The 25,452-nt window shown below is 43.2% G+C and overlaps 1 non-coding gene across 1 annotated transcript; it reads right to left on the bottom strand.

Annotated features, from left to right (window-relative positions):
* Nucleotides 1-11,531: 11,531 nt before the first annotated feature.
* Trnat-ugu (transfer RNA threonine (anticodon UGU)) lies at nt 11,532-11,606 on the bottom strand. Its single transcript has one exon. It is a non-coding gene; the product is annotated as a tRNA-Thr (tRNA).
* Nucleotides 11,607-25,452: the final 13,846 nt, after the last annotated feature.

Here is a 25,452-nt window from a genome sequence, read left to right as displayed (position 1 = left end):
TTCACCCCCCATAGGCAATATGTCATAACACGAGGGAGCAGTCACACATAACAGCCTTGACACATTTCACCCTCCACAGGAAATAGACATCACCAAAGACAGCAGGCTAAAGGACCCATTGCGTGCCCAAGCCTAACTGAATGTGTAATAAATAAAGTGTTTTCCTTTTATCCTTACATCCCATCCTAGAAGAATAAAGTCATCAAGGATGATCTCTTCCGTCCACACTACACACTATATTTAAAGAAAAAAAAATTGTGCTTACAAGGGAACCTCCCCATCGCACCCCCCTCAGATTTAGTTATAAGTTGGCACAGTGGATAGGCCTTCAAAAACTGAACACAGATCAATCGAGAAAACAGGAAGAAGTTGTGTGGAACTATGAAAAAATAAGCAAAATATACAAAGTGAGTAGGCGATGGCTAACATAGGCAATATATAGGACAATGTGAGCCCAGGAGCACCGTGGTCCCGTGGTTAGCGTGAGCAGCTGAGAAACGTGAGGTCCTAGGTTCAAGTCTTCCCTCGAGTGAAAATTTTATATTCTTTATCTTCGCAAAGTTATGATCTGTCCGTTTGTTCATTGACGTCTCTGTTCACTGTAATAAGTTTAGTGTCTGTGTTTTGCGACCGCACCGCAAAAACGTGCGATTAGTAGACGAAAGGACGTGCCTCTCCAATGGGAACCGAAAACATTTGATCGCAAGGTCATAGGTCAACCGATTCTTCCAAAGTAAAACACGTCTGATATACTCGTATTCTATACCACACTCGTGGCGGCATGTGCTTCACATGATCGGAATATGTTGTCGACCCACCTAACTTGTACACTTGGCGAATGGGTAAAAAGATTTTTCTACCTTGCTCGATTTAGGTTTTCTTGTGCATGTGATAATCACTCCCAAAAAGTGATGAAAACATAAGAGTTTGTCACATAAACTGAAAATAAAAAATTAAAATTTTCACTCGAGGGAGGACTTGAACCAAGTACCTCTCGGTTCGCAGCTGCTCACGCTAACCACGGGACAACGGGGCTCCTGATGCCAGACTTCCTTTGATATTGCATATGTTACACGTGGACTATTCAGTTTGTATATTTTGCTTATTTTTTCATAGTTTCACACAACTTCTTCCTGTTTTCTCGATTGATCTGTGTTCAGTTTTTCAAGTCCTGTCCACTGTGCCAACTTATAACTAAATCTGAGGGGGGTGCGATGGGGAGGTTCCCTTGTTAGCAGGGCGCGCTCTAGTGGAAAAGTTGTGTACGCGCTGACTACGCGGAACTATGTACACAACACAATAAAAGTAATATTGTAGAACAAAACCAAAGTGGTGCTTTTCATTTATTGTTAACAAAAAGTTTGTGACCATAGACGTTGTTGTTGTTGTTGTGGTCTTCAGTCCTGAGACTGGTTTGATGCAGCTCTCCATGCTACTCTATCCTGTGCAAACTTCTTCATCTCCCAGTACCTACTGCAACCTACATCCTTCTGAATCTGCTTAGTGTACCCTCTACGATTTTTACCCTCCACGCTTCCCTCCAATACTAAATTGGTGATCCCTTGATGGCTCAGAACATGTCCTACCAACCGATCCCGTCTTCTGGTCAAGTTGTGCCACAAACTTCTCTTCTCCCCAATCCTATTCAGTACTTCCTCATTAGTTATGTGATCTACCCATCTAATCTTCAGCATTCTTCTGTAGCACCACGTTTCGAAAGCTTCTATTCTCTTCTTGTCTAAACTATTTATCGTCCATGTTTCACTTCCAGACATGGCTACACTCCATACAAATACTTTCAGAAATGACTTCCTGACACTTAAATCTATACTCGATGTTAACAAATTTCTCTTCTTCAGAAACGCTTTCCTTGCCATTGCCAGTCTACATTTTATATCCTCTCTACTTCGACCATCATCAGTTATTTTGCTCCCCAAATAGCAAAACTCCTTTACGACTTTAAGTGTCTCATTTCCTAATCTAATTCCCTCAGCATCACCCGACTTAATTCGACTACATTTCATTATCCTCGTTTTGCTTTTGTTGATGTTCATCTTATATCCTCCTTTCAAGACACTGTCCATTCCGTTCAACTGCTCTTCCAAGTCCTTTGCGGTCTCTGACAGAATTACAATGTCATCGGCAAACCTCAAAGTTTTTATTTCTTCTCCATGGATTTTAATACCTACTCCGAATTTTTCTTTTGTTTCCTTTACTGCTTGCTCAATATACAGATTGAATAACATCGGGGAGAGGCTACAACCCTGTGTCACTCCCTTCCCAACCACTGCTTCCCTTTCATGTCCCTCGACTCTTATAACTGCCATCTGGTTTCTGTACAAATTGTAAATAGCCTTTCGCTCCCTGTATTTTACCCCTGCCACCTTTAGAATTTGAAAGAGAGTATTCCAGTCAACATTGTCAAAAGCTTTCTCTAAGTCTACAAATGCTAGAAACGTAGGTTTGCCTTTCCTTAATCTTTCTTCTAAGATTAGTCGTAAGGTCAGTATTGCCTCACGTGTTCCAGTGTTTCTACGGAATCCAAACTGATCTTCCCCGAGGTTGGCTTCTATTAGTTTTTCCATTCGTCTGTAAAGAATTCGTGTTAGTATCATATACGGGTTACTATTTTTTCGCGACAATGTCGCAGCTTGTGAGACGCACATGAATAGTGAGTTCAGCAGTCGATCTGTGAGAGGGGTTTGAGGTGTCAAGTCTGCATGTGGGAGGAAGTGTGTGTCGGGAAGGCGGGGTGGGGAGGGAATTGCAGAGGAAGACCGAGGTGGAATACATTAAGATTGGTCGAAATGGGTGTAGGCGGCAGCATTTACGGATAGCCGAAGAGGCCTGTGCAGGGCAGCATAGCGTGGAGAGCTGAAGAAAGCCAGTCACCGGAGTGAAGACCCCGATTACGGCTAACACGCGGCGTACACTGTTATTACGGCGCTGTCGCACGGCGCTGCGGCGAGTCGCTGAGCTGGATTCGGCCAGGTGCCGGAAGGGACCGGCCTGGCGTGGCGTGGCGTGGCGTGGCGCCGCCCACGCAGGCGAGCCGGGCCCACGGCGAAGGCCGTCCGCTTTGGGAACCAGAGCGCCGCCCAGCACAATGGCTCTGACGTCAGAGGGCGCCGCCGCCGCGGAAGGCGAGCGTCGTGTTGACGCAGGTAGGCAGTCAGTCACACAGCCGCCACACTCCACAGCTGACAGCCTCGCCCGTTACCTCCACGTAGCGTGAAACCATAAAAGTAGACGAATCGGAAATAATCGCTGCAAAAGGTTTTATTGTTTTAATGGCTTTATTTGTGGTCCAAAACAATTGTCCAAGGTCTTCACCACCGACGGGGTTGTGCCTAAAGCCGTCGGCACACGGACCGTGCATCCGAACGTTGAGCGTGTCGAGTTTCTGACGTCATAGCGTGGAATAGCACGTTCGGGAGTCTTTCAGAAAGTGCAGAGCAATATCTGGCACGTCAGATGTTCTGAGCGTGCCTCTGAGCGTTGACCAATGAGATGGCACAACGCCACCTACGTCACACGCACGCCGTCTCCCTTCAGTACAGATTTGTGAGGGGCCATATTGGCATTCATTTCAAGCCTATACGTATATATGCCGTTCCGAGCACCAGCAAATTGAGAATCACTGCAAAACCCGTTGTTAGCTGTGTGATTCGTTCCAATACAATAATGAGAAACATCATATTCGTGGCAAAAGAATTATTGTAACTTGCGAATAATGAGAGTAGGCTATTTGAAGCCAGCGACACACTGAAGATCCACCCAAAACGCATTGTTCTTGGTACATTTTGTTATAATTAAATTACAATTAGTAACATAAATATCTACGATTAACGTTTTTAGCAAGAGGTAACATATCAAAAAATTCAGGGAGACTTTTGTTGGTTTAGCGTAGTGAGTGGCGTCTCTGTCCAATAATGAGATTTTAATTGGGCGGTGGTTCGCGTCGTAACACTTCTAAAATTTTTTTCCTAACATTCGTGTTTTTATTAGGTTCTGATACTTTATTATCTGTTTAATATAAGTATAGACTATAATATTTGGTTCAAATGGCTCTGAGCACTATGGGACTCAACTGCTGTGGTCATCAGTCCCCTAGAACTTAAAACTACTTAAACCTAACTAACCTAAGGACATCACACACAGCCATGCCCGAGGCAGGATTCGAACCTGCGACCGTAGCAGTCGCACGGTTCCGGACTGCGCGCCTATAATGTTTGATTTTATGTAAATACAAGATCACCTTTTTTTGAGGGGTGGCTTTGTTCGATTGGCTTATTCTAGAGGACACCTTAAGCTACTTGTATAAAGATATTTTGCTCCTTTTTCTTTTACGCTTCGTAATTCACATGTTGCAAACATTCTGCTACTGGGTAGGAACAGTGATCAAGTAAGGCTGACCTTGGGGTTTTACTAAAATGTGGAAATGATGAAATAATGTTTATCTTATGCGGAGAAGTATTCCAAATTTGTACCGTACTGTTTGTAATGGGACTTTTATAAGCCTGTGCCCTTGTTGATTGGACATGGTAATTTCGTCTTCATGGACGATGAAAGAAATGTGCGTTTTAATAGAGCTGACGTGGGAATTTGACGCGCGCCCGTTGAGTAAACAGTGTGATTAACGAACTAGAAACATCCCTCAACTCCCGCTGCAGTGCGTTGCGATCGCGTATATCACGTTGGGGCCCACGTACCGTATGCACAAGTCGCATCGTTCCTGAGCGTTCAGCATCACGTTGAACTTACCACGCTTAAGCCGTCGGCACACGGACCGTGCTGTCGAACGTTAACGTTGAGCGTGCCAAGTTCGACGTGCTGCTCAACGCTCAGGAACGATGCGCCTTGTGCATACGGTACGTGGGCCCCCAACGTTGTATACGCGATCGCAACGCACTGCAGCGAGAGTTGAGGGATGTTTCTAGTTCGTTAATCACACTGTTTACTCAACGGGCGCGCGTCTAATTCCCACGTTAGCTCTACTAAAACGCACATTTCTTTCATCGTCCATGAAGACGAAATTACCATGTCCAATCAATAAGGGCACAGTCTTATAAAAGTCCCATTAAAAACAGTGCTGTACAAATTTGGAATACTTCTCCGCATAAGATAAACATTATTTCATCATTTCCACATTTTAGTAAAACCCCAAGGTCAGCCTTACTTCATCACTGTTCCTACCCAGTAGCAGAATCTTTGCAACATGTGAATTACGAAGCGTAAAAGACGAAGGAGCAAAATATCTTTATACAAGTAGCGTAAGCTGTTCTTTAGATTAAGCCAATCGAACAAAGCCACCCCTCAAAAAAAGGTGACCTTGTATTTACATAAAATCACCGTCAATCTGCTACTCTAAGCGAGCAAGTGGCATTTCTATCGCCTGACCTAACGGCAGGAGATAAACACGCCACAATAGGACCACGAGACATATTGCTGACACTCGCCTACTTCATTAGAGCGACAAGTCAAATAATCTGATGGTGTGTGTACCGAAGGTCTTACAGTACGCACACCACATATTGTTAATCGGTTTTCGGCTTACAAGGCCATCTTCAGACATTTACTATTATCATCAAAGAAATTAAATGTTAGCTGACAACATTGGAAGAGCACATCTAGGCTGAAGTAGAAACATACACTAAGTAACATCTTTGCAGTGTTTTTATTATGTTCTGTTACTTTATTATTCGTTTAATATAAGTATCAGAACCTAATAAAAACACGAATGTTAGGGAAAAAAATGTTGTGTCAGGCCGCGAACCACTGCCCCAACAAAGAAACTCATTATTATACAGTGACGCTATACATTACGCTAAACCAACCCCACCTCTTCTGTATCTACGAGGGCAGTTCAATAAGTAATGCAACACATTTTTTTCCTGAAACAGGGGTTGTTTTATTCAGCATTGAAATACACCAGGTTATTCCCCAATCTTTCAGCTACACAACACTATTTTTCAACGTAATCTCCATTCAATGCTACGGCCTTACGCCACCTTGAAATGAGGGCCTGTATGCCTGCACGGTACCATTCCACTGGTCGATGTCGGAGCCAATGTCGTACTGCATCAATAACTTCTTCATCATCCGCGTAGTGCCTCCCACGATTGCGTCCTTCATTGGGCCAAACATATGGAAATCCGACGGTGCGAGATCGGGGCTGTAGGGTGCATGAGGAAGAACAGTCCAATGAAGTTTTGTGAGCTCATCTCGGGTGCGAAGACTTGTGTGAGGTCTTGCGTTGTCATGAAGAAGGAGAAGTTCGTTCAGATTTTTGTGCCTACGAACACGCTGAAGTCGTTTCTTCAATTTCTGAAGTGTAGCACAATACACTTCAGAGTTGATCGTTTGACCATGGGGAAGGACATCGAACAGAATAACCCCTTCAGCGTCCCAGAAGACTGTAACCGTGACTTTACCGGCTGAGGGGCTGAGGGTATGGCTTTAAACTTTTTCTTGGTAGGGGAGTGGGTGTGGCGCCACTCAATTGATTGCCGTTTTGTTTCAGGTTCGAAGTGATGAACCCATGTTTCATCGCCTGTAACAATCTTTGACAAGAAATTGTCACCCTCAGCCACATGACGAGCAAGCAATTCTGCACAGATGGTTCTCCTTTGCTCTTTATGGTGTTCGGTTAGACAACGAGGGACCCAGCGGGAACAAACCTTTGAATATCCCAACTGGTGAACAATTGTGACAGCACTACCAACAGAGATGTCAAGTTGAGCACTGAGTTGTTTGATGGTGATCCGTCGATCATCTCGAACGAGTGTGTTCGCACGCTCCGCCATTGCAGGAGTCACAGCTGTGCACGGCCGGCCCGCACGCGGGAGATCAGACAGTCTTGCTTGACCTTGCGGCGATGATGACACACGCTTTGCCCAACGACTCACCGTGCTTTTGTCCACTGCCAGATCACCGTAGACATTCTGCAAGCGCCTATGAATATCTGAGATACCCTGGTTTTCCGCCAAAAGATACTCGATCACTGCCTGTTGTTTGCAACGCACATCCGTTACAGACGCCATTTTAACAGCTCCGTACAGCGCTGCCACCTGTCGGAAGTCAATGAAACTATACGAGACGAAGAGGGAATGTTTGAAAATATTCCACAAGAAATTTCCGGTTTTTTCAACCAAAATTGGCCGAGAAAAAAAATGTGTTGCATTACTTATTGAACTGCCCTCGTAATTATAGTATCTTACCTCTTGCTAAAAACTTTAATCGTAGATATTTTACTAACTGAAATTTAATTATAACACTTTGTACCAAGAACAATGCGTTTTGGGTGGATCTTCAGTGAGTCGCTGCCTTCAAATAGCCTACTCTCATTATACGCAAGTTACAATAATTCTTTTGCCACGAATATGATGTTTCTCATTATTGTATTGGAACAAATCACACAGCTAACAAGGGGTTTTGCAGTGATTCTCAATTTGCTGGTGCTCGGAACGGCATATATACGTATAAGCTTGAAATGAATGCCAATATGGCCCCTCACAAATCTGTGCTGAAGGGAGACGGCGTGCTTGTGACGTAGGTGGCGTTGTGCCATCTCATTGATCAACGCTCAGACGCACGCTCAGAACATCTGACATGCCAGATATTGCTCTGCACGTTCGGAAGGACTCCCGAACGTGCTATTCCACGCTGAGACGTCAGAAACTCGGCACGCTCAACGCTCAACGTTCAGATGCACGGTCCGTGTGCCAACGGCTTAAGTGTTACGTGTAAAAATGTACCCCCAAAAGAGATATTTTTGCGGTTTTACGGTTATACCTCATAAAGGACTCTCAATATCCAAAACATGGTCCTATTACACTGAAGCGCCAACGAAATCAATGTAGGCATGAGTATTCAAATACTGAGATATGTAAAGAGGCAGAATACGGCACTGCAGTCGGCAACCCTATATAAGGCAACAAGTGTCTGGCGCAGTTGTTACATCGGTTACTGCTACTACAATGGCATGTTATCAAGATTTACGTGGGTTTGAACGTGCTGTTATATTCAGCACACAGCATCTCCGAGGTAGCGATCAGGTGAGGATTTTCCAGTACGACCATTTCACGAGTGTACCGTGACAGCAAAGGATTTGTAAAAGCAGTTGAACGCAACGGACAGTGTCTTGAAAGGATATAAGATGAACATCAACAAAAGCAAAACGAGGATAATGGATTGTAGTCGAGTTAACTCGGGTGTTGCTGAGGGAATTAGATTAGGAAATGAGACGCTTAAAGTAGTAAAGGAGTTTTGCTATTTGGGGAGCAAAATAACTGAAGATGGTCGAAGTAGAGAGGATATAAAATATAGAGTGGCAATGGCAAGGAAAGCGTTTCTGAAGAAGAGAAATTTGTTAACATCGAGTATGGATTAAAGTGTCAGGAAGTCGTTTCGGAAAGTATTTGTATGGAGTGTAGCCATGTATGGAAGTGAAACATGGACGATAGATAGTTTCGACAAGAAGAGAAGCTTTCGAAATGTGGTGCTACAGAAGAATGCTGAAGATTAGATGGGTAGACCACATAACTAATGAGGAAGTGTTGTATACAACTGGGGAGAAGAGAAATTTGTGGCACAACACGACTAGAAGAAGGGATCAGTTGGTAGGACATGTTCTGAGGCATCAAGGGATCACCAATTTAGTATTGGAGGGTAGCGTGGAGGGTAAAAATCGTAGAGGGAGACCAAGAGAAGAATACACTAAGCAGATTCAGAAGGATGTAGGCTGCAGTAGAAGCTTGCACAGGATAGAGTAGTATGGAGAGCTGCATCAAACCAGTCTCAGGACTGAAGACAACAACAACAACAACAACACCGTGAAAATCAGGAATCCGATAAAACATCAAATCTCCGTCATCTCTGACGATGGAAAAAGAACGGGACCAACGACGACTGAAGGGAATCGTTCAACGTGACACAATTGTAACCCTTCCGTAAATTGCTGCGTATTTCAATGCTGGGCCGTCAGTCAACAAGTGTCAGCGTGCGAACTTTTCAACGAGACATCATAGATAGGGGCTTTCGGAGCCGGAGGCCCACTCCTGTACCCTTGATGACTTCAGTGTACAACGACAACGTTGTACTCCTAGAAAACGTGTTTGTGACAAATTTTTGGTTCAAATGGCTCTGAGCACTATGGGACTCAACTGCTGTGGTCATCAGTCCCCTAGAACTTAGAACTACTTAAACCTAACTAACCTAAGGACATCACACACATCCATGCCCGAGGCAGGATTCGAACCTGCGACCGTAGCAGTCGCACGATTCCTGACTGCGCGCCTAGAACCGCGAGACCACCGCGGCCGGCGACAAATATTTAATTGTATAAAAATGTTATTACACATATTTTGTTTCTCGAGTAAAATTCGGCACAATGATGTGTCTCGAATGATATGGGACATTTGTGTGAAGACTGGCACTGTCCCAGCAAACTCGAGACGTCTGGTCAACCAAAGAAGACATGCGTCCGCCAACGATCCGTTTGTGAAGTTATTGCACATCGTGGCTGTGACCCGCCACTGGCCTCAGAATGAAATAACGTCCCAGTAATTGCAAATCTACTTCAAATGTAAAATTTTCGACTAAGCCCCACATCTAACTGGGGTCACATTTCACCTGTGGCCACGGCTGAGGCCGGCCGCTGTGGCCGAGCGTTTCTAGGCGCTTCAGTCCGGAGTCGTCAGCCCGACAGACTGTCAATCCTATGGGCCCGGGTTCGAATCCGGCTGGGTCGGAGATTTTCTCTGCTCAGGGACTGGGTGTTGTGTTGTCCTAATCATCATCATTTCATCTCCATCGACGCGCAAGTCGCCGAAGTGGCGTCAAATCCAAAGACTTGCACCCGGCGAACGGTCTACGCGACGGGAGGTCCTAGTGACACGACACTTATAGTCCGGAACCGAGCGCCTGCTACGGTCGCAGGTTCGAATCCTGCCTCGGGCATGGATGTGTGTCATGTCCTTAGGTTAGTTAGGTTCCAGTAGTTCTAAGTTTAGGGGACAGATGACCTCAGATGTTAAGTCCCATAGTGCTCAGTGCCATTTGAACCATTTGACACGGCTGATGGGTATCGAAGCCTCCACTTGTCACTCTTGTTCACAGAGAGATGATCGGCCACTTTGTTCGTCGCCATTCAAACTCGTCTAACCTCAATGGAAGCGCGTACACCAACTATATCATGCGACAGTGCATTGTTGCTATACGCTTCTAGCGACTCAGCATGGATCGTTGCTGGATCCCGCGTCACGCCCCCTCCCCCAGCCTCCCTCAAATGCAGGAAACAAATTCTCGCATCACTTTCCTCTTTATCAGTGGGCGGCGCCATTTTGTTTTGGTTCCTCAAGTACGTTAGGCCTACAGCGGATGGGATGGGCGAACTTTTAAAAATATCGAAACGTGATGTATCAAATTTGTAAAATATATCCGATTTACTACGACGAAAATATCGATATTTCAATATATGAGTCGATAATTCTAATATTTACATGAATTAAAAAAATGATAGCAGTCGCTGAAATGATTAACAAACATTTGTTGAAAATTAACATGTACTTTATTACATACAACATTAACCAATAAAATACACACAATACACTATAAAATCTCTTATTTGAAAGACACTAATTAATGAAACCTATAATCATCACCATCAGACATTAATACAACTCTTTGTTTAAATTGTGCCCCTGTCAGTTTGCTTTTGTTATCAGCTACAACCAAGTCTACTTAGAAAGCTACTCTTTCTGACGAACAGAAGAACTTGAAAAATTAAGTATTTTTGAGCAATTTATGACGAAACAGGTGTGAAGTGACGACTGAACATTTCCAACAATAGAATCCATTTTCCATTACACAGCAGTGCAGTAGTGTGGGTGATTTTTGTGTCGATTCTACGTTATTTTTACAGTGCGTCTGTCTTTTGTTGGTCCAGGAAACCAGGGGCTAAGACAAGCGCACATTCTGCCTCATAGTTGGGAGCATGGAGTGATAATTTCCACCATTCTCATACGGTGCTGACACCAAACGTGTGTGTCTGTGCAGTCCTCATCATTTCATCCTCAACATCATCATTCGTGACAAGGCTAGATCGGACTGTGTAAAAATTGGAACTTTGTATGGGCGCTGATGACCGCGCAGTTGAGCACCCCACAAAGCAAACATCATTACCATCACAAAGTGTGTGTATTTAGCAGCTTGTACCTATCAGTTGCAGTGGTAGAAATGACACAGAGAAGTAACAAATTTTCATGAATACGCAATACAGAGACTTTCAAGTTCAAAACAGGGCACATTTGTAGTACTGAATATGAAATTAAATTAAGTCCATTGTAAGACATTTACTGTCAGATTAGAAAGATTGGTAGTACTTGAAATTGGCAAGAAATCTGCTGATGAGAACTATAGTGCCTATGAATCAAGAAAAGACAGACAATAATAATATCATGATAATTAAATGGACACCCTAGCTGCAAACAGGCGTTGATGTACTTCATTGGGGACATGTTGAAAATGTGTGCCCCGACCGGGACTCGAACCCGGGATCTCCTGCTTACATGGCAGACGCTCTGTCCATCTGAGCCACCGCGGGCACAGAGGATACTGCGTCTGCAGGGACTTATCCCTTGCACACTCCCCGTGAGATCCACATTCCCGGTCGGGGCACACATTTTCAACATGTCCCCAATGAAGTACATCAACGCCTGTTTGCAGCTAGGGTGTCCATTTAATTATCATTTCATTTCTAGCAAAGCTGCATGGTCATCCACGGTAACTGTTCTTCCGGGAACAGATACTACCGTCATATATAATAATAATATCGTTTTGAGTATTCATTATTAAATATCGATTAATCGTCTAGGAAGTTTGATGGCCAGCGGAAGTATTTAATCTCAGAAGAGTGTTCCCGGAGCCACTCTGTAGCAATTCTGGAGGTGCGGGCTGTCGCATTGTGCTGCTGGAACTGCCCAAGTCAGTCGGAATGCACAACGGACATGAATGGATGCAGGTGATCAGACAGGACGTTTACGTACGTGTCACGTTTAAGAGCCGTATCTAGACGTATCACGGGTCTCATGTCACTCCAACTGCACACCATTATACAGCCTCCACCAGCTTGAACATTCTCCTGCTGACACGCAGGGTCCATGGATTCATGAGGTTGTCTCCATATCCGTACGCGTCCATCCGAGCGATAAAATTTGAAACGAGACTCTCCGGCCAGGCAACATGTTTCCAGTCATCAGCTGTCCAATATCGGTGTTGAGGGGCCCAAGCGAGGCGAAAAGCTTTGTGTCGTGTAGTCATCGAGGGTACACGAGTGCGCCTCTTGCTCCGAAAGCCAATATCGATTATGTTTCTGTGAATGGTTCGCACACTGACATTTGTTGATGGCCCATCATTGAAATCTGCAGCAATTTGCGGATAGGTTGCACTTCCGTCACGCTGAACGATTCTCTTCATTCGTCGTTGGTCCTGTATCGGAGATTTGATGTTTCACCGGATTCCTGATATTCAGGGTAAATTCGTGAAATGGTCATACTGGAAAATCCCCACTTCATCGCTACCTCGGAGATATTGCGTCCCGTCGCTCGGGTACCGACTCTAATAACACGTTCAGACTCATTTAAATCTTCGTAACCTCCCATTGCAGCAGCAGTAAACGATCTATCAACTGCGTCAGACACTGTTCTTATACAGGGTGTTACAAAAAAGTAACGGCCAAACTTTCAGGAAACATTCCTCACACACAAATAAAGAAAAGATGTTATGTCGACATGTGTCCGGAAACGCTTAATTTCCATGTTAGAGCTCATTTTAGTTTCGTCAGTATGTACTGTACTTCCTCGATTCACCGCCAGTTGGCCCAATTGAAGGAAGGTGATGTTGACTTCGGTGCTTGTGTTGACATGCGACTCATTGCTCTACACTACTAGCATCAAGCACATCAGTACGTAGCATCAACAGGTTAGTGGTTAGTGTTCATCACGAACGTGGTTTTGCAGTCAGTGTAATGTTTACAAATGCGGAGTTGGCAGATGCCCATTTGATGTATGGATTAGCACGGAGCAATAGCTGTGGCGCGGTACGTTTGTATCGAGACAGATTTCCAGAACGAAGGTGTCCCGACAGGAAGACGTTCGAAGCAATTGATCGGCGTCTTAGGGAGCACGGAACATTCCAGCCCATGACTCGCGACTGGGGAAGACCTAGAACGACGAGGACACCTGCAATGGACGAGGCAATTCTTCGTGCAGTTGACCATAACCCTAATGTCAGCGTCAGAGAAGTTGCTGCTGTACAAGGTAACGTTGACCACGTCACTGTATGGAGAGTGCTACGGGAGAACCAGTTGTTTCCGTACCATGTACAGCGTGTGCAGGCACTATCTGCAGCTGATTGGCCTCCACGGGTTCACTTCTGCGAATGGTTCATCCAACAATGTGTCAATCCTCATTTCAGTGCAAATGTTCTCTTTACGGATGAGGCTTCATTCCAATGTGATCAAATTGTAAATTTTCACAATCATCATGTGTGGGCTGACGAGAATCCGCACGCAATTGTGCAATCACGTCATCAACACAGATTTTCTGTGAACGTTTGGGCAGGCATTGTTGGTGATGTCTCGATTGGGCCCCATGTTCTTCCACCTACGCTCAATGGAACACGTTATCATGATTTCATACGGGATACTCTACCTGTGCTGCTAGAACATGTGCCTTTACAAGTACGACACAACATGTGGTTCATGCACGATGGAGCTCCTGCACATTTCAGTCGAAGTGTTCGTACGCTTCTCAACAACAGATTCGGTGACCGACGGATTGGTAGAGGCGGACCAATTCCATGGCCTCCACGCTCTCCTGACCTCAACGCTCTTGACTTTCATTTATTGGGGCATTTGAAAGCTCTTGTCTACGGAACCCCGGTACCAAATGTAGAGACTCTTCGTGCTCGTATTGTGGACGGCTGTGATACAATACGCCATTCTCCAGGGCTGCATCAGCGCATCAGGGATTCCATGCGATGGAGGGTGGATGCATGTATCCTCGCTAACGGAGGACATTTTGAACATTTCCTGTAACAAAGTGTTTGAAGTCACGCTGGTACGTTCTGTTGCTGTGTGTTTCCATTCCATGATTAATGTGATTTGAAGAGAAGTAATAAAATGAGCTCTAACATGGAAAGTAAGCGTTTCCGGATACATGTCCACATAACATATTTTCTTTCTTTTTGTGTGAGGAATGTTTCGTGAAAGTTTGGCCGTACCTTTTTGTAACACCCTGTATAGGCGTTGCCGATCGCAGCGCCGTATTACGCCCGTTTATATATCTCTGCATTTGAGTACGCATGCCTATATCAGTTTCTTTGCCGCTTCACTGTATAACGGTGTTACACTGATGAAATACCGATATTTTCTTCTCGTCCTTATATACTGCTACGTAGTGATATCAACACAGACTGGTCTCAACACAGACTGGTCTGGAATACAAACAAACAATAAACTAATTATGCAACTTTGTTGCTTTGCATGTGGTAATTAAGACTGTATACCTATGCAGCGTATTAACACTATATGCCATAACATTTGACTTTATTTCCACACGTAACGTGCATATTAGAAATACCGGCTATTACGTCATCCGAACAGTTTAATCATTTTGCGTATGCTGTGCGTGATAAATGACTGGAACGAGTCTGCCGCACTAGAAAGTTCTGCGCGTTCTTGTGCTCTTATGACAGCTGCCCTCGCGAAAAATATCGATTGCGAGATATTAACATAAAAATGTCGTGTGGAACGCCACGTCCACAGGTTTTCGCTGAGTTGAGTGCGGTGTCACTGTCAAAGCAAGGTGATTAACTGCAGGCGATGAACTACAGTGGTAGCTTCTTTTTCATTCGTTCAAGATATAAATTCTCTGCTACAGGTATTGAGACTAAATTAAAATTCTTATGAGCAGTTGAAACTTGTTACAAAGGTAGCAAAAAGAAATTTATTTTCCCTGCAGTTCCATTCTCTGGCAGCAGTTGCCGCAGGAGGTATTTCTGTGGGACAGCGAAAGCGGAATGCGTGAAGCACGCGTCATGTAATTTAATTGCCTTCTGTAAGGGTGACGAAACAGCGGACCACGGTTTGCGATGTGATACGCGAAGAAAGTTCGCGCGACAAGATAGAGAAGCAAAAGATATTCCCTATGGTGGACACGTAAAAGAATTGGAAAATAACGGACAAAACGAGGCAAATTCATTTTCCTCCTCAGCATCAGAAGATTTCTTGATAATACATGTATTCTTAAATGTTAAACTGTTATTAGCAAAAATCAAAACAAAAATCTGTATCACTTGCAGCGACATTTGAGACAGACTACACTATTCTATTCTGCTCCTTTCTTTATCTACAGGGTGATCAAAAAGTCAGTATAAATTTGAAAACTTAATAAACCACGGAATAATCTAGATAGAGAGGTAAAAATTGACATACATGCTTGGAATGACATGGGGTTTTATTAGAACAACAAAGAAGTTCAAAAATGTCCGACAGATGGCGCTGGACAGCAAAACTGCTACCGTAACGGTTGAGAGGTACGCCGATATGTTACAGAATCGCATCATCCCCAGCCTGGCTGATAAACACCTGCTGGAACGTACGATGTTTATGCAGGATGGCGCTACACCCCATATTGCTAGACGCGTGAAAGATCTCTTGCGCGCGTCGTTTGGTGATGATCGTGTGCTCAGCCGCCACTTTCGTCATGCTTGGCCTCCCAGGTCCCCAGACCTCAGACCGTGCGATTATCGGCTTTGGGGTTACCTGAAGGCGCAAGTGTACCGTGATCGACCGACATCTCTAGGGATGCTGAAAGACAACATCCGACGCCAGTGCCTCACCATAACTCCGGACATGCTTTACAGTGCTGTTCACAACATTATTCCTCGACTACAGCTATTGTTGACGAATGATGGTGGACATATTGAGAATTTCATCTAAAGAACATCATCTTTGTTTTGTCTTACTTTGTTATGGTAATTATTGCTATTCTGATCAGTTGAAGCGCCATCTGCCGGACATTTTTTGAACGTTTGCATTTTTTTGGTTCTAATAAAGCCCCATGTCATTCGAAGCATGTGTGTCAATTTGTACCTCTCTATCTGCATTATTCCGTGATTTATTCAGTTTTCAAATGTATACTGACCTTTTGATCACCCGGTACTTTGGTATGACAGCTGTGATGGTAAAATGAGAATAAAGATTTAATAACAAAAAAATTGCTGCCCAGGACGCTGGAATCGTTCGATTTCGACACTTGTCGGTTCTGAGAGAACCGGCGATTCTTGGACTCGTGGAATCGGAATCGGCACTTGAATCATGCCAAATTTAAATCATTATGGATAAATTTTTTTTACTCTAATTTTTTGCAGTAGTATAGTATAAATAAAAACATAACCTATAGGCTACCTAGTTAACACAAACTATATTTTAAGAATTACATATAAACGGCCGCACGGGGTGGCTGCGCGGTTTGAGGCGCAATGTCACGGATTGCGCGGGCCCTCCTACCGGAGGTTCGAGTTCTCCCTCGCGTATTGATGTGTGTTGTTCTTAGAACAAGTTAGTTTGAGTAGTGTGTAAGTCTAGGGACTGATTACCTCAGCAGTTTGGTCCCTTAGGAATTCACACACACAACATTTTAACTTGAATTTTGTTTTCCTTTTTATTACGTGCTACAACAAGAATTGACCTCATTAAAGATGTGTAGTTATCTTTACAGTCCAGCTTATTTCCCCCCAAATTCCCTAACTCTCAAGCAGTTCTTTCAACTTGGTTACTGTAACGTCTCCTGGCAAAACACATTTTATGTGTGGTAAAAAAAAGGAAAAAATAATTGAACTGGATGATTGTAATTTTATTTCTGCATGGATAATGATTGTGTGAACTTTATGTAATAAAGAGAAACTATTATGTGTCATGTTTTATGCTTGTATAGAATTATGTATAGATTTTTTAAAGATAATATCTGTGTCGGCGATTACTGAAACCGCCACAGACGATACTTATTAAACACCAAACAAAGATGTAAATGTATTAAACCGAGTATAAATAGTAGTGACCGAGCATTAATTTCTCTGTCGTCTTTTTGGAGTTACGTTAATAGGAAGAGCCTGTGACGCTATATTGTATGCTTGTGTACCATTCTTTTGTCAAGATTCAGAGAAAGACGTCCTTAGGCATTGATTTGTAAAAGTGTGTAAGAATTTAAACTGTCTAAATATTTTGAATAGAGGTACTTAGTGAAAACTTGCATTATGATTTGTAATAAGCTTGCCTGGTATTTTACCCCACCATTTTAAGACATTTTCAGCTATTCAAAAATTATCCGTGGTGCAGAGCTGCGCTACGAACGAACGAGCCGCTGCCGCGGCGCATTCAAACTGCATTAAATGAAAACAATCATACCGCAAAGAAGCGGACAGGTAATAGTGAACTAAAATTATTTGTTTCAGCTTTCGAGATTGCAGGGCAGAGCAGCAGACTTTATGATGTGTTTTACAGGTGGACGCGGGCTGCGTATGATGTTATATTATTAACAGTGGAAAAAGATAATTTACCTTCATAACATAAAAGAAATCTTGCTGTGCGTAGTTCTGGTCTGGCAAACATTATAGTACAACATTTTCTCTCTGATAATAGTCTCATGTTCTCGTGTTAGTCGTGGTACTTATTGGTGTTTTAATGTTAACAAAAATCCATTGCAAAATTTTGATGTTGAACAAACATTGCGTACTGTAACATCAGTATTGATAAAGAAATAATTTTCAGTAACCTTTTCAATAACTGTAAAGTAAGAACGATATGTTGAACTTTATAGCGAGTTACAGTAACGAGACAATGTTCCTTTTATAGAAAGCCAGCTCCAGAATAATAAGAACATAATATATCTTGTTTTGTTGAAAATTAATGATCCAAAGAAAGTCACAGCGCATCATCCCTAAAAAGTATTTCAGGGCTCTTTTCGTAGCAACATACTTTATCTCATCCGTTTATCAATATATTAGTTGTTACGCGAGCAATAACAAAGAGAGCGAAATTACCCAACCACAACAGAAGTAGTGTTGCAGAACACCCCTTACAATACAAAATTTTTACTAAGCGCCGCTTAGCAATTAATCTTTAAAATGCATAAATGCCGGGGCATTCATGAATTTTGGAGGTTTGACCAGGCATTTATCATGGGCATTTGCCGCAACTTTTGAATGCCCAGGCACGTAATATCACTACACAGGAGGTATGAGGGGACATTAGGACACAGTGTTTAGCGTAAGCCTACGCATACCGACCGGTATCTTCATGCATCAAGCTGCCATCCATAGTGGCAACGAAAAGGGGTTCTACGTGTTTTGGTAAAAAGAGCTTAGGCCATCGCAGATGCAGATAGTTTGACACAAGAACTGGATCAACTAAAAGCAGTGTTCAGGCATAATGATTATACCGACAATCGGATCCGTCGTGCTCTACAGATTGGACTTTCGCGGGAACCAGCAGGAGACACAAGCAAATCGGTGGCGTTCCTACAGGGTGTTTCAAAAATGACCGGTATATTTGAAACGGCAATAAAAACTAAACGAGCAGCGATAGAAATACACCGTTTGTTGCAATATGCTTGGGACAACAGTACATTTTCAGGCGGACAAACTTTCGAAATTACAGTAGTTACAATTTTCAACAACAGATGGCGCTGCAAGTGATGTGAAAGATATAGAAGACAACGCAGTCTGTGGGTGCGCCATTCTGTACGTCGTCTTTCTCCTGTAAGCGTGTGCTGTTCACAACGTGCACGTGTGCTGTAGACAACATGGTTTATTCCTTAGAACAGAGGATTTTTCTGGTGTTGGAATTCCACCGCCTAGAACACACTGTTGTTGCAACAAGACGACGTTTTCAACGGAGGTTTAATGTAACCAAAGGACCGAAAAGCGATACAATAAAGGATCTGTTTGAAAAATTTCAACGGACTGGGAACGTGACGGATGAACGTGCTGGAAAGGTAGGGCGACCGCGTACGGCAACCACAGAGAGCAACGCGCAGCTAGTGCAGCAGGTGATCCAACAGCGGCCTCGGGTTTCCGTTCGCCGTGTTGCAGCTGCGGTCCAAATGACGCCAACGTCCACGTATCGTCTCATGCGCCAGAGTTTACACCTCTATCCGTACAAAATTCAAACGCGGCAACCCCTCAGCGCCGCTACCATTGCTGCACGAGAGACATTCGCTAACGATATAGTGCACAGGATTGATGACGGCGATATGCATGTGGGCAGCATTTGGTTTACTGACGAAGCTTATTTTTACCTGGACGGCTTCGTCAATAAACAGAACTGGCGCATATGGGGCACCGAAAAGCCCCATGTTGCAGTCCCATCGTCCCTGCATCCTCAAAAAGTACTGGTCTGGGCCGCCATTTCTTCCAAAGGAATCATTGGCCCATTTTTCAGATCCGAAACGATTACTGCATCACGCTATCTGGACATTCTTCGTGAATTTGTGGCGGTACAAACTGCCTTAGACGACACTGCGCACACCTCGTGGTTTATGCAAGATGGTGCCCGGCCACATCGCACGGTCGACGTCTTTAATTTCCTGAATGAATATTTCGATGATCGTGTGATTGCTTTGGGCTATCCGAAACATACAGGCGGCGTGGATTGGCCTCCCTATTCGCCAGACATGAACCCCTGTGACTTCTTTCTGTGGGGACACTTGAAAGACAAGGTGTACCGCCAGAATCCAGAAACAATTGAACAGCCGAAGCAGTACATCTCATCTGCATGTGAAGCTATTCCGCCAGACACGTTGTCAAAGGTTTCGGGTAATTTCATTCAGAGACTACGCCATATTATTGCTACGCATGGTGGATATGTGGAAAATATCGTACTATAGAGTTTCCCAGACCGCAGCGCCATCTGTTGTTGAAAATTGTAACTACAGTAATTTCGAAAGTTTGTCTGCCTGAAAATGTACTGTTGTCCCAAGCATATTGCAACAAACGGTGTATTTCTATCGCTGCTCGTTTAGTTTTTATTGACGTTTCAAATATACCGGTCATTTTTGAAACACCCTGTACCTTTAGCTGGAAGCTTATCTTCAAAAATAGGAAGAATTTTAAAAAGATTTGATAGTAAAAGTGTGCTCCGTCCGCCAGCTAAGAGTAGAACGCTGCTTGGCTCAATGAAAGATGATTAGAATTAGAGGAAACCAGGTTTCTAGAAAATTCCCTGCCATTGAGGGAAAGCCTATACAGGACAAACGATTCGTACGGTCCACGATCGATGCTTGGAGCTCCATTGCAACACGCGTTTCTGCTACAAAACATTGTCTTACTGACGGACATAAAATGTTGTGTGATGAGACACAAGTGTGTGCCCTTGTGTTATTTGGACTGTCTTGTGAAAGAAGCTATTGAAATCCGCCCACCTGACAATATGATAAACAGAGGTAAGATGTGTCCTTTAAGTAAGAGTTGCAGCCCTGTTATGTTTGATGTTAAGAAGAACGGTCTTTGTTTCTTTCATCAAATGGTGTCAAAGGTTTTTGATATCGATTTATCGTTTCCGCGAGTTGTCACCACGGGTGCATTGCGCTAGAGGGACCTACAGGCGGGATATAAAGGAGCCGCGGTGGAGTGTTTGACTTCAGTTTCGGCGATTTAGTGCGACGGCTTACTCAACTGAAGATGGCGGGTGCGTGGACCACCGAAATATTGTGTCTCTTGCTGGAGACCCGATAGGAATATCCTGAGTCTCGATTACGCCTTTTTTCTCGAATGGTGGAAGGTGACGAATGGACTAACAGCCCAACGAGGCGTTTAAGGGGCTCCGGAAAGGCTCAAAATCATGAAACAATTTTTACTTTTTTGCGTTTTCTGAATCTGCAGACTATTACCTTTTAATAGATATATAATTTATTCAATTCCGAAGACTACAACTACTTTTAAATTTTTTTTTGAAATGTGTTCTACATGGGCGTGACCCACTGTGGCGCTGTTAAACTGCTGTCAAATGGTGTTATTATTAACGTCCGTGTTCATCAGGTACATTTTAGTGATGTGAGATAAAGTATGTGTTGTGGCTAACCTGTGATGGTTCAATATATATCGCTGGTGTGATTGTCGATTGTTTCATGTTTATTTACTCTGTCGTTATCTCGAAAATATTCGTAATTAATTGTGTTTCTTGAGTCTCTGTTTTGTTGAAGTATAGTAATGAGTAAAAGTGAAGTTATTAGAAATCCTCTGAAGGCTTTTAAGAAAAGGAGAAATGTTGGAAAGCCAAAGGTATTTAGAAATATGGGAATGAAGATAGGTTCTAACATGGTACGAGCGATGCTTGCTTTAGACAAGGAACGCCTTCGGGCTGCAGACAGGGCTGTAAAGAGTCTAGAAATACAAGCAAGAGTAAACAGGAGGAGGAACAAGAGGAAGCTGGAGGAGGAGTTTGCAGAGGATGAAGATAATCCATCCTATGGACCTGGAATGCACTAAAACTTTTATTTTCTCATACTAATTACATGTTTTCTAAGGATCTTCTAAACATATTTGTTTCAAACTTTCAGTAAATGTTACAACCTTCTACATAATTTAACACAGCCTTTTTCCAAAAAACTGTATATTTTTGAATATATAAATAAAAAATTGCAAAAAATGTTGTGAATTTTCATTACAATTCAAAAAAAAATCATCTTTAATAACTGAACTAAAATTTTGTAAAATCCCTGTGTTAAGTTGTAGCCCATATTCCAATAAATAATCTGTAAAAAGTTCATTTTCCTAACTCAAATACTTTGTGAGGAAAGATGTAATTTATAAGCGTTATTTTAACATTGCAAGTGTAGGGCGTTCCGGAGCCCCTTAACCTGCAACGTGTGGAGTGCGCAGTTCAGATCGGAGATGGTGCTGCGATGATGTGTGTGTCTTTTATCATATTCTGGGCCCCCTCGTTAAAGTTACCGTGAACATGAAGCACAATGTTTACATAAAGACTCTCGGCGTCGGCGAGTTGCCCTTCTTCTTCTTCTTCTTCTTCTTCTTCTCCTTCTCCTTTCTGCCCTTACACCCAAGTTTCCATCTCCGTGTATCCCACAAGTCATCTTCTTGCATGGCTCTGTCCTGCATCAGACGCCTCACTCCATCGTTTCAATGTCGCCGATGTCTTTCAGGTCTCCAGTGACATATCTGAGGGCCATTTTTCCTCTGGCATTCTTCTGACGACCATACCATGTCAGCCGTTTATTTTCAGTTGTATCTACATGATCTTTTGCAACTCCAATCTGTTCTCGTAGCACTACATTTCGTACTTTGTCTCTTCTTGTTACTTCACAACTTCTTCTCCAAAAAATCCATTTCAACTCCCTTTAATTTCTTCTCATTGACTCTGGAAACTTCCCACAGTTCAGCACCATACGGAGCAACGGTCTCAACTATAGTTCCGTGTATCCTCCTCCTGAAATTTTTTGACTTTTTATTCCAAATGCCCGGCTGTAGACAACATTCCACTGGAACTACTGACGGTCTTGGGAGAGCCAGTCCTGACAAAACTCTACCATTTGATGAGCAAGATGTATGAGACGGGTGAAATACCCTCAGACTTCACGAAGAATATAATAATTCCAATCCCAAAGAAAGCAGGTGTTGGCAGATGTGAAAATTACCGAACTATCAGTTTAATAAGTCACAGCTACAAAATACTAACGACCATTCTTTAGAGACGAATGGAAAAACTGGTAGAAGCCGACCTCGGGGAAGATCAGTTTGGATTCCGTAGAAATATTGGAACACGTGAGGCAATACTGACCCTACGACTTATCTCAGAAAATAGATTAAGGAAAGGCAAACCTTCGTTTCTAGCATTTGTAGACTTAGAGAAAGCTTTTGACAATGTTGACTGGAATACTCTTTTTCAAATTCTGAAGGTGGCAGGGGTAAAATACAGGGAGCGAAAGGCTATTTACAATTTGTACAGAAACCAGATGGCAGTTATAAGAGTAGAGGGGCATGAAAGGGGAGCAGTCGTTGGGAAGGGAGTGAGGCAGGGTTGTAGCCTATCCCCGATGTTACTCAATCTGTATATTGAGCAAGCAGTAAAGGAAACAAAAGAAAATTTCGGAGTAGGTATTAAAATCCATGGAGAAGATGACATTGTAATTCTGACAGAGACAGCAAAGGACTTGGAAGAGCAGTTGAACGGAATGGACAGTGTCTTGAAAGGAGGATATAAGATGAACATCAACAAAAGCAAAACGAGGATAATGGAATGTAGTCGAATTTAGTCGGGTGATGCTGAGGGAATTAGATTAGGAAATGAGGCACTTAAAGTAGTAAAGGCGTTTTGCTATTTGGGGAGCAAAATAACTGATGATGGTCGAAGCAGAGAGGATATAAAATGTAGGCTGGCAATGGCAAGGAAAGCGTTTCTGAAGAAGAGAAATTTGTTAACATCGAGTACAGATTTAAGTGTCAGGAAGCCATTTGTGAAAGTATTTGTGTGGAGTGTAGCCATGTATGGAAGTGAAACATGGACGATAAATAGTTTAGACAAGAAGAGAATAGAAGCTTTCTAAATGTGGTGCTACAGAAGAATGCTGAAGATTATAGATGGGTAGATCACATAACTAATGAGGAGGTATTGAATAGAATTGGGGAGAAGAGACGTTTGTGGCACAACATGACTAGAAGAAGGGACCGGTTGGTAGGATATGTTTTGAGGCATCAAGGGATCACCAATTTAGTATTGGAGGGCAGCACGGAGGGTAAAAATCGTAGAGGGAGACCAAGAGATGAATACACAAAGCAGATTCGGAAGAATGTAGGTTGCAGTAAGTACTGGGAGATGAAGAAGCTTGCACAGGATAGAGTAGCATGGAGAGCTGCATCAAACCAGTCTCAGGGCATTTTCCAAGTATCCTGTCAATAAAACGCAGTCTTTGGTTTGCCTTACCCACAACATTTTTTACGTGTTCCTTCCAATTTAAGTTGTTCGTAATTGAAATACGTAGGTATTTACGGCCCTTAGATAAGACTGATTTATTGTGTAAGAGAAGTCTAACGAGTTCCTTTTAGCACTCATGTAGATGACCTCACACTTTTCGTTATTTAAGGTCAACTGCCACTTTTCGCACCATTACGATATTTCTTCTGAATCGTTTTGCAGTTTGTTTTGATCTTCTGATTACTTTATTAGTCGATAAACGACAGCGTCATCTGCAAACAACCGAAGACGGCTGCTCAGATTGTCTCCCAAATCGTTGATATAGATAAGGAACATCAAAGGGACTATAACACTACCTTTGGGATCGCCTGAAATCACTTCTGTTTTACTCGATGACTTTCCGTCAATTACTACGAACTGTGACGTCTCTGACAGGAAATCACGAATCTAGTCACATAACTGACACGATACTCCATAAGCACGCAATTTTACTACGAGCCGCTTGTGTGGTACAGTGTCAAAAGTCTTCCAGAAATCCAGGAATACGGAATCGATCTGAAATCCCTTGTAAATAGCTCTCAGCACTTCATGTGAATAAAGGGTTAGTTGTGTTTCACAAGAACGATGTTTTCTTAACCCATGTTGACTGTGTGTCAATAGACTGTTTTCTTCGAGGTAATTCATAATGTTCGAACACAAGATATGTTATAAAATCGTGCTTTATATCGACGTTAACGATATGGGCCTGTAATTTAGTGGATTACTCCTGCTACCTTTCTCGAATATTAGTGCGAGCTGTGCAACCTTCCAGTCTTTGGGTACGGATCTTTCGTCGAGCGAACGGTTGTATATGATTGTTAAGTATGGAGCTAATGCATCAGCATACTCCGGAAGGAACCTAACTGGTATACAGTCTGGACCAGAGGACTTGCTTTTATTGAGTGATTTAAGTTGCTTCACTACTCTAAGGATATTTACTTCTACGTTACTCATGTTGGCAGCGGGTCTCGATTCGAATGCTGGAATATTTACTTTTGTGAAGGCGTTTCGGAAGGCTGTGTTTAGTAACTCTGCTTTGGCAGCACTGTCTTCGATAGTATCTCCATTGCTATCTTGCAGAGAAGGCATTGATTGAAACTTCCTGGCAGATTAAAACTGTGTGCCCGACCGAGACTCGAACTCGGGACCTTTGCCTTTCGCGGGCAAGTGCTCTACCAACTGAGCTACCGAAGCACGACTCACGCCCGGTACTCACAGCTTTACTTCTGCCAGTACCTCGTCTCCTACCTTCCAAACTTTACAGAAGCTCTCCTGCGAGCCATGCAGAACTAGCACTCCTGAAAGAAAGGATATAGCGGAGACATGGCTTAGCCACAGCCTGGGGGATGTTTCCAGAATGAGATTTTCACTCTGCAGCGGAGTGTGCGCTGATATGAAACTTCCTGGCAGATTAAAACTGT

The sequence above is a fragment of the Schistocerca nitens genome, chromosome 10 (genome assembly GCF_023898315.1).
Source record: "Schistocerca nitens isolate TAMUIC-IGC-003100 chromosome 10, iqSchNite1.1, whole genome shotgun sequence".
In the NCBI taxonomy this organism is placed as follows: Eukaryota; Metazoa; Arthropoda; class Insecta; order Orthoptera; family Acrididae; genus Schistocerca; species Schistocerca nitens.
The sequence above is the reverse complement of the archived record's forward strand: the minus strand, read 5'-3'. Positions and strand labels throughout refer to the sequence as shown.